Genomic DNA, 14,101 nt, shown 5'->3' with positions numbered 1-14,101 from the left:
ATAAGACAAAGGAGCAGAAGCAGGCCATTCGGCCCATCGAGTCTGCTCTGCCATTTTATCATGAGCTGATCCATTTTCTCCTATTTAGTCCCACTCCCCTGCCTTCTCACCATAACCTTTGATGCCCTGGCTACTCAGATACCTATCAATCTCTGCCTTAAATACACCCAATGACTTGGCCTCCACTGCTGCCCATGGCAACAAATTCCACAGATTCACCACCCTCTGACTAAAAAAATTTCTCACATTTCTGTTCTGAAAGGGCGCCCTTCAATCTTTAAGTCATGCCCTCTCGTACTAGACTCCCCCATCATGGGAAACAACTTTGCCACATCCACTCTGTCCATGCCTTTTAACATTCGAAATGATTCTATGAGGTCTCCCCTCATTCTTCTAAACTCCAAGGAATACAGTATAAGAGCGGACAAACGTTCCTCTCATTCCCAGAATCATTCTAGTGAATCTTCTCTGTACCCCCTCCAACGTCAGCACATCCTTTCTTAAATAAGGAGACCAAAACTGCCCACAGTACTCCAAGTGAGGTCTCACCAGCGCCTTATAGAGCCTCAACATCACATCCCTGCTCCTATACTCTATTCCGCTAGAAATGAATGCCAACATTGCATTCGCCTTCTTCACTACTGACTCAACCTGGAGGTTAAATTTAAGGGTATTCTGTACGAGGACTCTCAAGTCCCATTGCATCTCAGAACTTTGAATTCTTTCCCCATTTAAATAATAGTCTGCCCATTTATTTTTTCTGCCTAAGTGCATAACCATACACTTTCCAACATTGTACTTCATTTGCCACTTCTCTGCCCATTCTTCCAATCTATCCAAGTCTCTCTGCAGACTCTCCGTTTCCTCAGCACTACCAGCCCCTCCACCTACCTTCGTATCGTCAGCAAACTTAGCCGCAAAGCCATCTATTCCATAATCTAAATCGTTGATGTACAATGTAAAAAGAAGCGGCCCCAACACTGATCCCTGCGGAACACCACTGGTAACCGGCAGCCAACCAGAATAGGATCCCTTTATTCCCACTCTCTGTTTCCTGCCAATCAGCCAACGCTCTATCCACGCATGTAGCTTTCCCATAATTCCATGGGCTCTTATCTTGTTAAGTAGCCTCATGTGTGGCACCTTGTCAAAGGCCTTCTGAAAACCCAAATATACAACATCCACTGCATCTCCCTTGTCTAGCCTACTGGTAATTTCCTCAAAAAATTGTAATAGGTTTGTCAGGCAGGATTTTCCTTTAAGGAATCCATGCTGAGTTCTGCCTATCTTGTCATTTGCCTCCAGGTACTCTGTAACTTCATCCTTGACAATCGACTCCAACAACTTCCCAACCACGGATGTCAAGCTAATAGGTCTATAATTTCCTTTTTGCTTCCTTACCCCCTTCTTAAATAGCGGAGTGACATTTGCAATCTTCCAGTCATCCGGAACCATGCCAGAATCTATCGACTTTTGAAAGATCATCGCTAATGCCTCTGCAATCTCCACAGCTACTTCCTTCAGAACACGAGGGTGCATTCCATCTGGTCCAGGAGATTTATCTACCTTTAACCTATTCAGCTTCCTGAGTACTTTCTCTGTCGTAATTGTGACTGCACACACTTCTCTTCCCTGCCACCCTTGAGTGTCCGGTATACTGCTGTCGTCCTCAGTGAAGACTGATGCAATATACTTGTTCAGTTCCTCTGCCATCTCCTCATCTCCCATTACAATTTCTCCAGCATCATTTTCTATCGGTCCTATATCTACTCTCACCTGTCTTTTACTCTTTATATACTTGAAAAAGCTTTTAGTATCCTCTTCGATATTATTTGCTAGCTTCCTTTCATAGTTAATCTTTTCTCTCTTAATGATCTTCTTCGTTTCCTTTTGTAAGGTTTTAAAAACTTCCCAATCCTCTCTCTTCCCACTAATTTTTGCTTCCTTGTATGCCCTCTCTTTTGCTTTAACTTTGGCTTTGACTTCTCTTGTCAACCACGGTTGCATCCCTTTCCCACTCGAAAATTTCTTCTTTTTTGGAATATACCTGTCTTAGACCTTCCTCACTTCTCGCATAAACTCCAACCACTGCTGCTCTGCCGTCCTTCCCGCTAGTGTCCCTTTCCTGTCAACTTTGGCCAGTTCCTCTCTCATGCCACTGTAATTTCCTTTATTCCCCTGAAATACCGACACATCAGATTTCGGCTTCTCTTTTTCTAATTTCACAGTGAACTCAATCATCTTATGATCACTGTCTCCTAAGGGTTCCTTCACCTCAATCTCTCCAATCACCTCCGGTTCATTACACAATACCCAATCCAGTACAGCCGATCCCCTAGTGGGCTCAACAACAAGCTGTTCTAAAAAGCCATCTTGCAGACATTCTACAAATTCTCTCTGTTGAGATCCAGTGCTGACCTGATTTTCCCAATCTACTCGCATGTTAAAATCCCCCACAATTATCATAACACTGCCCTTCTGACAAGCCTTTTCTATTTCCAGTTGTAATTTGTAGTCCACATCCCTGCAGCTGTTTGGAGGCCTATAAATAACTGCCATCAGGGTCCTTTTACCCTTGCTATTTCTTAGCTCAACCCATAAAGATTCTGCACCTTCCGATCCTATATCACCTCTTTCAATGATTTAATATCATTTCTTACCAATAAAGCCACGCCTCCCCCTCTGCCTACCTTCCTATCCTTCCGATACACTGTGTACCCCTTGGACTTTCAGCTCCCAGAGACATGCATCCTTTAGCCAGGTCTCAGTGATGGCCACAATATCATACCTGCCAATCTGTAGCTGTACAACAAGATCATCCACCTTATTCCTTATGCTGCATGCATTTAAGTACAACACCTTAAGACCAGTATTTGATACTTTTTGCTTTGATTTCACTGCAACTTTATTGCACTGCAACTCATCCCAATGGCTACAAATTTGCCCCATCACCTGCCTGTCTTTCCTGACATCTTTACTGCTCACTATCTTAGATTTATTTCTGTTTTCCCCTTCCTCACCTCAAACTCTGGTGCGGATGCCACTACACCACCGGCCGGTTATCTTGGGTGAAGTCGGTTCATTATTTTAAAAAGGGTTCTTTTTTTCAGTCATCATTATAATTTGGTCAGTGTTTTTTAATGCCCTCATATCAAAACACCTTTACTCACCGTACATTCATTATGCCCAAGCATTCACAATTGCTCTAATTCCATCTGCAAGTTCCCACGTGATACCACCATAATGTGCTGTCAAGCAATGATGATGAAGGAGCCAGAGAGCCTAGTAGCATGGTATCGAGTCCACAACCTTTTCCTCAACATCCGGAAAACAAAAGAGCAGGTCACTGACTTCAAGAAATGAAGTAGAGACCACACGCATGTCTGTGTCAATGGTACTGAGGCAGCGATAGTTGACTGCTTCTAGTTCTACCACCGATAAATTGTCCTTTTCTAGCCACATAAATGCTATAGACAGGAAAACTCACTTCTTCAGAAGGCTAAGGAAATTCAGTATGTCCCTAATGACCCTCACCAATATTTACAGATACACCATAGAAAGCATCCCATACCTGGTATGACAACGTCTCTGCCCAAGTCAGCAAGATGTTGCAGAGAGTTGTGAACACAGCCCAGCCCTCAAGCTACCCTTCTGCCCTTACCACTCTCTCAGCCAACGTAATCAAGGACCTTCCCATCCAATTATTCTCTCTTCTTCCTACTTCTATCAGGCAGAAGACAGAAAAGTTACTATGAGGCTTAAGGACCACTTCTATCTTGAGCTTCTAACGTGCTGTAATGGCTTCTCTGTAATGTTTCACTGCTAAAGCTAATGAAATGGCTTCTCTGAAATGTCCATTGCTGAAGTAACGGTTTCTCGGTAGCAGCAATGTTTGGGTTATGGCTGGAGATAACAGGACTGTGGTATGCATGTTAGCCAATCAGGATTTTGTTTCCCTGTCTTGTGAATCTGGAAGGAGTTGATTTTGCAGGTTTTTGCAGAGAGAGAGATGAGGAGAGAAGACGCAAATGGAGAGATCTGGTAGACCGCCGGACGGGGTGGACTCGGAGCAAGGGTCCAAAGGGCAGCAACAATCGGAGGAGGTCGATAATGATTGATCGGCTTATCAGTGAACTCTAACTTAGCGCACAGACTCTTTAATAAGATTGGGCCCCTTTTTTGCTTTTATTTCATTTCTCTACTAACCATATAGTCAAAGTAAGAGTTATAAAGCTTAATCGTTTAATCACATATTGTGTACTGTTTGTTATTTCAGGGTACTGACTTGTAACAGGGGACACATTGCGCAGCATCCACCCAAATGTGATTTCATAAGTTTGGCCAGGCTGGGGGTTATCACCCCCGATATTAACCCTCTAGGTGAAGCAAGAGTTACAATTTTATAGAATGAACTCTTGAATGGAACTTTTATACAATAAAAATGAACTCTTTATCTTACAATCTACCTCGAAATGATCCTTCCATTTTATTGATAAGTGAAATTGGTAAACTGGTTTGTTATTGCCATGGGTACTGAGTTACAGCAAAAAATGTTGACAGAATGGAGTTGCAGCAGCCCAAAGACTCAAACTCAATGGTTAAGAATAACTTCTTCCCCTCCACCATCGTATTTCTGAACAGTCAATGAACCAACTTCTGAATGCTACCTCACTATTTTTGCACTACTTATTTAATATATTTTAATTGTTTTGAATCAAATTACCTTGCCTGGTGTCCCAGGGCTGGGTGTGTCTGCACCGCGGCAACCCCCCCACCATCCTTTTCCCTGGCACCCCTTCTCTGCCAAGTGTCCCACACCGCTCCCGCAGCACTCCACCCTCGCCATTGCCAGCATCCTTTGCTCCTGCCACATTTACAGACTGGCTCTCCACTCCACATTGACAAAAGCAGTACTGTGCAAAAGTCTTAGGCAGCATCGCTCTAGATATATGCCTATGGCTTTTGCACAGCATTGTATACTCTATATTTCTTCTTGCAATTTATGGTATTTTTTATCTATTGCACTGTACTGCTGCCACAAGACAACAATTTTCATGACCTACTGTATGCCAGTGATAATAAATCTGATTCTGATTCTGACTGACATGTCCCCATTGACTCTCACCAATATTCACGGGGGGCACCATGGAAAGCTTCCTATCATATCTGCATCACAACTTCATATGGGAACTACTCTGCCAAGTCAGCAGGGAGTTGTAGAGTTTGAACATTGCCCAGTCCACCAGCCTTTCTTCTACTGACTGCGTCTCCACTTAACACTCTCTTGGGGAACAGCCAGTGTAATCGGGGCCCTTCCCTCCCCTGAATATTCTCTCTCCTCTCCACTTCCACCAGCAAGCAGATAGAAAAGTTACCACGAGGCTTATGGACAACTTGTATCCTATACTTATATGGAGCTTTTATGCAATAAAGATGAGTTCTTATCTCCCAATCTACAGTGCATCGTAATTGTCCTTACACTTTATTGGCAAATGAAATTGGTAAATTGGATTATTGTTGCCACATGTACTGTGAAAAACTTCGATTTGCATGCCATCTACACGGATCATTTCGTCACATTAGTACATCAAGATAGTACAAGGGAAAGATTAAAACTTGTAGAACTGTAACAGAAATGATGAATAGATCTGCAGAGAGAAGTTACAGAGTGTAATGAATCGTCAGACTCCAGTCCCATTTGTTTGCCTATCCTGCACTTTCTCTATAACTATAACGCTACATCCAGTGGACACTTTATTAGCTACCTCCACTGAGTGACTGTTTGTGGTCTTCTGCCACTGTAGCCCATCCACTTCAAGGTTCAACACGTTGTGCACTCAGAGATGCTGTTCTGCAAACCACTGTTGAAATGTGTGGTTATTTGAGTTACTGTCCCCTTCCTGACAGTTTGAACCAGTCTGGCCATTCTCCTCTGACCTCGCTCGTTAACAAGGCATTTACACCCATAGAACGTCTGCTCACTGCATGTTTTTATTTGGGTTTTTTATTGCACCATTCTCTGTAAACTCTGGAGACTGTTGTGTGTGAAAATCCCAGGAGATCAGCAGTTTCTGAGATACACAAATCATTCCATCTGGCAGTATTCATGTTCAAAGTTATTTATATCAAATTTCTTCCCCATTCTGATGTTTAGATTAAACAACAACTGAACCTCTTTACCATATTTGCTTGATCTTCTGCATTTAGTTACTGCCACATAATTGACTAAGGCTGCATTAACAAGGCTGCATTAACAAGCAGATGTACAGACGTACCTAATAAAGTGGCCACTGAGTGTACAGTCAATTTTTACAAGAATGAACACTGGAATAAAAACGGGTCTATTTTAGTGCCAAGTGATCAAATAGTCACACTGTTGCTCAAAATCTGTTCAATTTGCTTTGCAAAAAAAATTATTGAACTAAATTATAATGGATCATCAAACATTAACGTAGCTTTTTACTTTCAGTGCAAGGCAAATATTAAATTTTCAGAGTTTGGCTGGTGCTAGAATATGTTTTTTTTAGTTCAGAGCACTGCCTTTCAAGCTTCATTTACCATGTGAGTTACATTCCTCCAGTAAAGGCTCGGATGTTATCAATCAGTCCACTGTTGTCTTTAACTTAAAGATAATGACATCTGAAACAAACACATCTGTGAGGAGTGTAGTGTCACGTACCCCGTGACGGAGAGAGAGAACCAGCAGAAATAAAAACCACTTTGGAGTCCAGTATTGCTATAAACTACTAATATTTATTAGTAACTACGCAATACAGTAATATCAATGTAAATAAATCACACAGGTTAGCAATGATTATATATAGAAGTAAGTGTGGAATATATATGTATGAAAACCAAGCTTCTTTAAGTCTAGGGGTAAAAAGATACAGTCTTACGATGTTGAGTAAAGTTCAGTTCAGTTCAGTTCATGGTATTTAGTTGAGTAGCGATGGAGAGAGAGAGAGAGAGAGAGAGAGAGAGAGTTGAGTCTTCAGGTGAGCTGATGCCGTCGATCTTCTCGACGTCCTCCGAAATCCTTTTCAAGTCACCGACTGTGACTTTAACCAGGGGGACCGGTCTTCCTGTGGTGGAGCTATTACCCCGGCAAGGGTGAACACACGGACAACTCCCCACCAGTCAACCCCTTCTTCACCGTTGGAATAGCAATTTGGATCGATCCGCCTGATCGATCCTCCAAAACCCACTTTCTCTGTGGGCACAGAAATGCTCATTCAGTGTCCAGATCATGTGTCTGAGGTCTGTATCATCTGACCTCCTATTTATTTCACCAGGCTGAGCATCACCTGTCACTCAAAGAATCCCTCCTTCCTTTGTCTGTAAAGGAAATACACAAGCAGGCAACAAGTCCTTGAAGAAATATCAACAACCTGCTGAAAATCATAACATCGAGTGTCCATTAAATAACACTGCCTTCGGTCACCATAGCAACTTACGAGCTGCTCGGTGCTGTCTCCAACTCCAAACTCAGTAAAAATCCAAAGTTACTTCCAATGCCTTAAAGTGACAGCCCAACCGTTAATCTTCGTCTCTCTCTCTCCTTTCCAAACAAACCATCAATGATGAATGTCTCTCTCTGTCTTTCTTCGAACAGTTAATAGGGGCAGTCCTGGATCCCCTCACAGTAGTTTTATATTCATCTGACAATGATTAATGGAACAAAAGATGAAAAAATATTTCCAATATTGTATTAGTAGAACTTGAGTTGAGTAAGATGTTCTCCCCAGGGGATATCCCCTTAATGGAGAATGCCTGGGCATGACTTTGTTTCACATGGGGAGGCTGATGCCCCTGCGGAGACCACATGGTCCTTGACAGATCGGGGTCAGGGTCCAGTGGCATGACATCCAAGATAACTGGGGACCCTTCACTGCTGCAGTCTCTTTCCACCTTCACCTCCTTTGGGATGCGTCATCATCTTCCAACAGCTCCACCATTAAGGTCTTGGTTGGATCGTTCTTTGTCTGGAACCGTCCCCTTGACTTTACCGCATGGGTGACCCTTCCAGGAGATAAGCACCAGATGGCATAGGTCTCAGAATCACAAGAACTCACAAGCCTCTTCACCATGACAAGATGATGATCCTCAAAGAGGATTTCTGATATATTACAATCACATAAAACTATTTCAGAACACAGAAGTATATAGAAAGGGGTGCAAAAATTACTAAAGCAATTAACAAAGCGATGTTAATCGAAGTCATTGATCAATATTCATAGTCATCATGCTGATGATCATTAGTATGATAATGGACTTGGAAGCTTCCTCAGTAGATTGAATTGCATTACATTCTTTTACTGCCCTGGGTGATGACCTGGTGAGATTGAACAAGAACTATAATGGTTAAGCTATGGTTTTGATAGCCATGAATCTAGATGATTGATCTAAAGATGTAGTTCACATCCCAAAATTGAATCAGAATCAGATATATTATCACTGACTTATGTCATGAAGTGTGTTCTTTTGAAATAGCAGCACAGTGCAAGAGGTATGAAAAAATTCTTGAAAGTTGAAAAACTAAACAAATAGTACAAAAATGAAAAATGAGGTCATGTTCATGGACGATTTAGGAATCTGATGATGGAGTGGAAGAATTTTGAGGGTCGATCTTCCGGCTCCTATACCTTATACTGATAGTAGTATTGAGAAGAGAGCATTTTCGGGATGACGAGGGCCTTTAATGTTGGATGGTGCCTTTCTGAGACACTGCCTTTGGTTGGCTGAGCTTATTTTGATCCTGTGCATTGGAGACTCCCTAAGAGGCAATAATGCTACCAGTTAGAATGCTCTCCACCACACATCTGAAAAAAACTTACTTTGAGGAAATATGAATTACAGTTCTTCTATGTCCTGTAGGGGCGTGCCTTATTCTGAATGTTGAAAGTCGGCTTCCATTGTGATTGGTTAGTTTAGAAGCTACAGCTGCTTTTCCCATTGGATAGATGCCTAGTGTCCACTTTCAAATATCCTGGGTATATAAAATAGCACGTGGAAGGGGCTTGCTCTCTTCTTCCTTTGTTTAAGGCAAGGATGCACATGATGATTGAGAAGGTATTCTCTACGTGCACTTTTAACTAAGTATGTTTGTTAAGGGGCGTGCAGGGTGTCAGGGAGGGGTAGCACCTCTGGGGGGGGGAACATGTCATGTCCTTTTCAAGGGGGTTAGTCCACCTTTGGTCCCCACCTGGCACTCTGCTCTCACCTGTGGCTCCCCATAGCTGTTTGCATGCGACAGCGGCCACACCCCGGGCAACGGCTTCCACAAGCCGGCTAAACCAGGTGAGGGTAGCCAACGGGTCTCAAACCCTCGGTGAGATAGGGAGCTGTCTATCCCAGCATGTGGAGACAGACTCTGGCAGATTGAGTGGACAAGACCAATGGAAGGTCTAACGGTCAAGAAGGCTGTCTCTGCCAGCGTTGTGGAACGTGTAGAGCAGGACAAGACACAGAAGACGTCCTGGTCATCCACTGCGCCTCGTCCCATCTCCAGCCGTCTAGACTCTGTCTTGCTACTGGATCCAGGTGGGAATTGGGAAGAGAGAGTGAGGCTGACGCTGCGCAACTCTCCCTCTCTTAAACCCAAATTATGCGCTAGTCTCAACACCATCGTAATGGTGTAAAGGTCCTCATTGACGTCGACAATGGATGAACACGTTTGTTAAATATTCACCTTTGTAGTGTCTATAACTTGAGAAACATGAATGTTTGGTTAAATTTTTACTGTTTGTAAATAGATGATTAATATACCTATTCACAGAGTGTTTTCTGTATCACTAGTCAGACCCACAAACCTGATTCAACCTTATACTTGGCACTGCGAGCAGGCTCTGCCTTTTTAAGCAGAAATGTATTTCTTTAAGAGGTTATTTAAAAGAGAGGATCCTCAGTATGAGAGACGCAGAGTCCCAGGGTGAACAGATAATAGTGCAGGCTTTGGATGTCTCGCTAACTTACCAATGGATTATGGGATGCCCGTGGATTAGTCTAACCAGTTAGATTTCGTCGGGATTGAAATGGGACATTACTTTGTTTCTATACTTAAATCATTGGGTTTTCCCAAAAGAAAAGATAGCCAGCGGGATGCTTTCTGTCTTTTTGCAGCAATTGTAAGAGATCAGTATAAAACAATAGCGAGTTTTAAGAATGATTTGGAAGAAGACAGTCAGCGCTGTATTATTCCGAGCAAATCACTATTGATGGCTCAGAGCAGGGCTACGAAGTTAGAAAATACAAATATACAGGTAGCCTGTCAGCTAATGAAAGTACAGAATTTAGAGCTGGCTCCCATTAATGTTCGAGCCATGTTGAGACAGGGCAATGATCTTACTGTGCGACTGGGAGATGGGATATCTGGCTGGATGGTGAAAATGAGGGAGAGAGAGAGTAGAGTGAACCCTTTGGTTTAATCCTCGAACTGATCGTCCTCTCACTTGTGTGTCCAAAACAGTATGGACCAGGCCAGTGATCACACGTTCCAACACCCGCAGTGGACGGGCATCAACCTGCAGCTTCTTCCCCTTAGGACGGGGGAGAGGGAGGAGGCTCAGGAATGTGTGGGGGTTGGTGCAATAGACACCTTCGACACAACAGAGCTCAGAATTCTCCAGGAGGAATTAGCGAGTTTAGAGGGCAGGTACAGGTGAAAGTCTGGGGAGTCTTTGGTTATAGAGAATATGGCATGAAGTGGGGACCAGAGTAAGCCTATCTAATAGAGAGATGGGTGCCTTAGGGAGCCTATTGTCCCAATGTGGGATCAATAATGCGGAAAGGCTGCCACTGATATTGATCTCTTTTGACGACAAAGAAAAAACTGTCGGGGGAAATTACTTGGCTTCTCGTGTTTTGGCTTTCTGTTTTGGGGGAGCTGGGAGGGAGCAATCTATCTCAGCCAACCTTGACCCAGTGGCCCAGAGTGTGGTAATAGCGTTAAGGGACTTGAGCCAAAATAGCACTGGTGGAGTGAGTGCTTTAATGGCTGGTATTTCCCTATGTACCGTTAGTATAATTGGAAAGTCCTGACTCTTAGTGATTTCCCTACCTGACAGTATCGGTGTAGGTGGTATGTTGAGTACAGGTACGTTGCATGTCAAGTGTGAGGAGGAGCAGTATGCCAGGATGGCAGAGTCTATGCCAAATGGTGTTGTGAGGCTGGGCACTTGTGGGAAGCTGAATGGCACTTGCTGGACATGCAGTTCCTACACCTACCCATTGTTCCCACAGGGTGGTGCAGTTGATCTGTGGTGCTGTACGTATGCCACCCGAGTGCCCTGGAAGAACACCTTGCCCATGCTGGTTAGTAAGAGGGCTAGAACGAAGGCAGGTAGCCTTTCTCAGCATAGTACAGCCAGACTGATCCGGGAACTGATTTTGATGTGCTTAGGTTACCTGCTCACAAAGGAAGGTAGCAATTGTACTGTTATTGGTCAAGAATGCTGCACCTACATTCCTGACAGGTCAGGTAACATCACTCACCTGGTTCATCACGTCTAATTGTTAGTGTATGAAATTAAGTGGAGGACCAGCTCATTGGCTATTACACTCCAGGGTGGGGCTGGTGGCCTTTTAGGGTGCAGGGAGGCTAGTGGACTACTACAGTACACTGGGAGGTGACTACTGAGTTTATAGCACTGGGTATTTTACTCTTGTATTTTATGTATAACTTAGTTGGAAGTTCATGAGAGTCATGCTCGTTTGAGGGTTGGAACATTACTTTCACAACTTCTGAGGGGTGAACGTCCTGTGCCTTATTCTGATTGTCGAAAGTCGCTTCTGTTGTGATTGGTTAGTTTAGAAGCTGCAGCTGCTTTTCACATTGGATATCGAGTTTCAAATATCCTGAGTATGTAAAATAGCACGTGGAATGGGCTTGCTCTCCCATTCCTTTGTTTAAGGCAAGGAAGCACATGACCATTGGGAAGGTATGCTCTGCCTGCACTTTTAGCTGAGTATATTTGTTGGAAGTATGTATGGTTGAATGACAATCAAACATGAACTTGAAGAACTGGAGTGTGGGGTCAGTATAGATGGGTATTTGATAGTTATGGTGAACCAGAGGGCTTGGTCTCTGTGCTGTATGCCTCAAAGTCTATTAGCACAGTGAGGAACTGAGGATGGACAGTAATGTCAGCCTTGCTGGTGAAGTCCCACCAATGAAGACACAGCCTTGTATAGGTTCTGCAGAATATGTTTTAACTGTAATGTGCAGTTACAGAAAAAGTACTGTGCAGGTATACTGCATAATCTTGTTGAGTTGGTTTGTTGTCACATAGATTCCAGCATTTTTCCAGCCAACAACTGAACCTCTTAACCATTAATGCTTTTATGCATTGAGTTACTGCCAGATGACTGGCTGATTAGATACTTGCATTAACGAGCAGGTATACAGGTGTACCTAATAAAGTGACCACTGAGAGTATATCTCATTAGATGGTGATTACCAGTTGGATGATCCCTTTGGATGCCTGGGAACTTCCTCGCTCCAAACCACACAAAATGGAATTAATATCAAGAGATTCTTTACATTGCCCTGAGGCCTTCTAGTTTTTTCATGCAGGCGAGTTCTTCAATACGTCAGTACCATCATTACTCTACCTTTCGATTTGACTCTCTTTATATAATGAATATGATTAACTGCTTGAAAGCTGTCACCGTGGGCTTTATTAGCATGTCTTAATAGTTCAGCAAAGAAATATAGAGGAAATATTTATCACAGGATATGAGCTGTCCTTTATCTCAGAAAAGATGTGCTGGCATTGGAGAGGGTCCAGAGGAGGATCGGGACAATAATTCTGGGAATGTAAGGGTTAAGGTATGAGGAACACTTGATGGTTCTGAGCCAGTACTCATTGGAGCTTAGAAGAATGAGAGGGGATTTCATTGCAATCTATAGAATATTGAGAGCCCTCAATAGAGGAGATGTGGAGAGGATGTTTTCTATGGTGGGATTGTTTAGGACCAGAGGGTACAGCCTCATAATACAGGGCCATCCCTCCAGAACAGAAATAAGGAGAAACTTCTTTAGCCAGAGGGTAGAGAACCTGTGGAATTCATTGCCACAGACAGCTGTTGAGGCCAAGTCATTGGGTATATTTAAAGTGGGTATTGGTAAATTTTTGTGTCATGCCCTGATTAAGATTTCTACTGTTATGCTGTAGATATTTCATTTTAACAGTTTCAGTAAAAGCCATGTGTCCTGCTGGTAGAATGTTTTGGTTCCGGTTAAAGAGAAGAAGCCCTGCTGCTTGACTTAGGAATGTTGCGTCAGCCAATCAGGATGGAGAAATCGGGAAAAAATTCTAAAGAGCAGGACAGAGAGAGATTTATGATGGACAGTAGACTGACTCGTTTTTTTTTTGGGTGGGAGCTGTGGAAAGGACAAGAGGGAAGATGCCACAGAATGCTGATGGAAGGAAAGTTTCTGGTGCATGAAGTGCTTTGTGCAGATGAATGGCTCCAAGGAGGAAGGGCCAATAATCCCAAGGGATGTTCAAGGTGGATTTTGAGCGAAGTTTGGAAAGTGATGTGTGCTTTCACACAGACTGTGGGACCAACGTGTGGGTAAATGCTAACTCCAGGATGAGCTCCAACTTTATCTGCACAGTGGACTGGTTTGACTGTAATGGGCCCTTTTATTTCTTTTTCTTTTTTATCTTTCCTAGCAACTGTTAAATAAAGCTGAATTTGTAAATATACTCACTTTATAATATTATGTGGTGTACAATCTGTTATTTCTTGCCAACCAGCTATTGTGTATGGTCAATAATCACACAGCACTCGCTCAAGTTGAGATTTCTTCAGCAGAACATAATGATGTTCCTGTTTGAACCTCAAATCATAGCCAGCCTAGACATTTATTGATTATGAAAGGTGGCCTTCTCACCGTTGACTCACGTGGCCGTTAGCAGAGCCGGCTAACGAGCCAAGTTTACTTACGAGCCCGGTGAAGGGCTCATCCAGGATTTCTCAAATGCTGTTTTAGAATTGATTAAGTGATTCGTGTGTTTAAGCCTGTGTTTAAGCTAGTGTCGGGGAAAGTAACTAAGGTACTTTATTATGGACGCTACATGGATTCAGGTTTGGTGCA

This window comes from Mobula birostris, chromosome 5, assembly GCF_030028105.1.
Source record: "Mobula birostris isolate sMobBir1 chromosome 5, sMobBir1.hap1, whole genome shotgun sequence".
Classification (NCBI taxonomy): Eukaryota; Metazoa; Chordata; class Chondrichthyes; order Myliobatiformes; family Myliobatidae; genus Mobula; species Mobula birostris.
Note: the sequence above shows the minus strand (reverse complement) of the source record.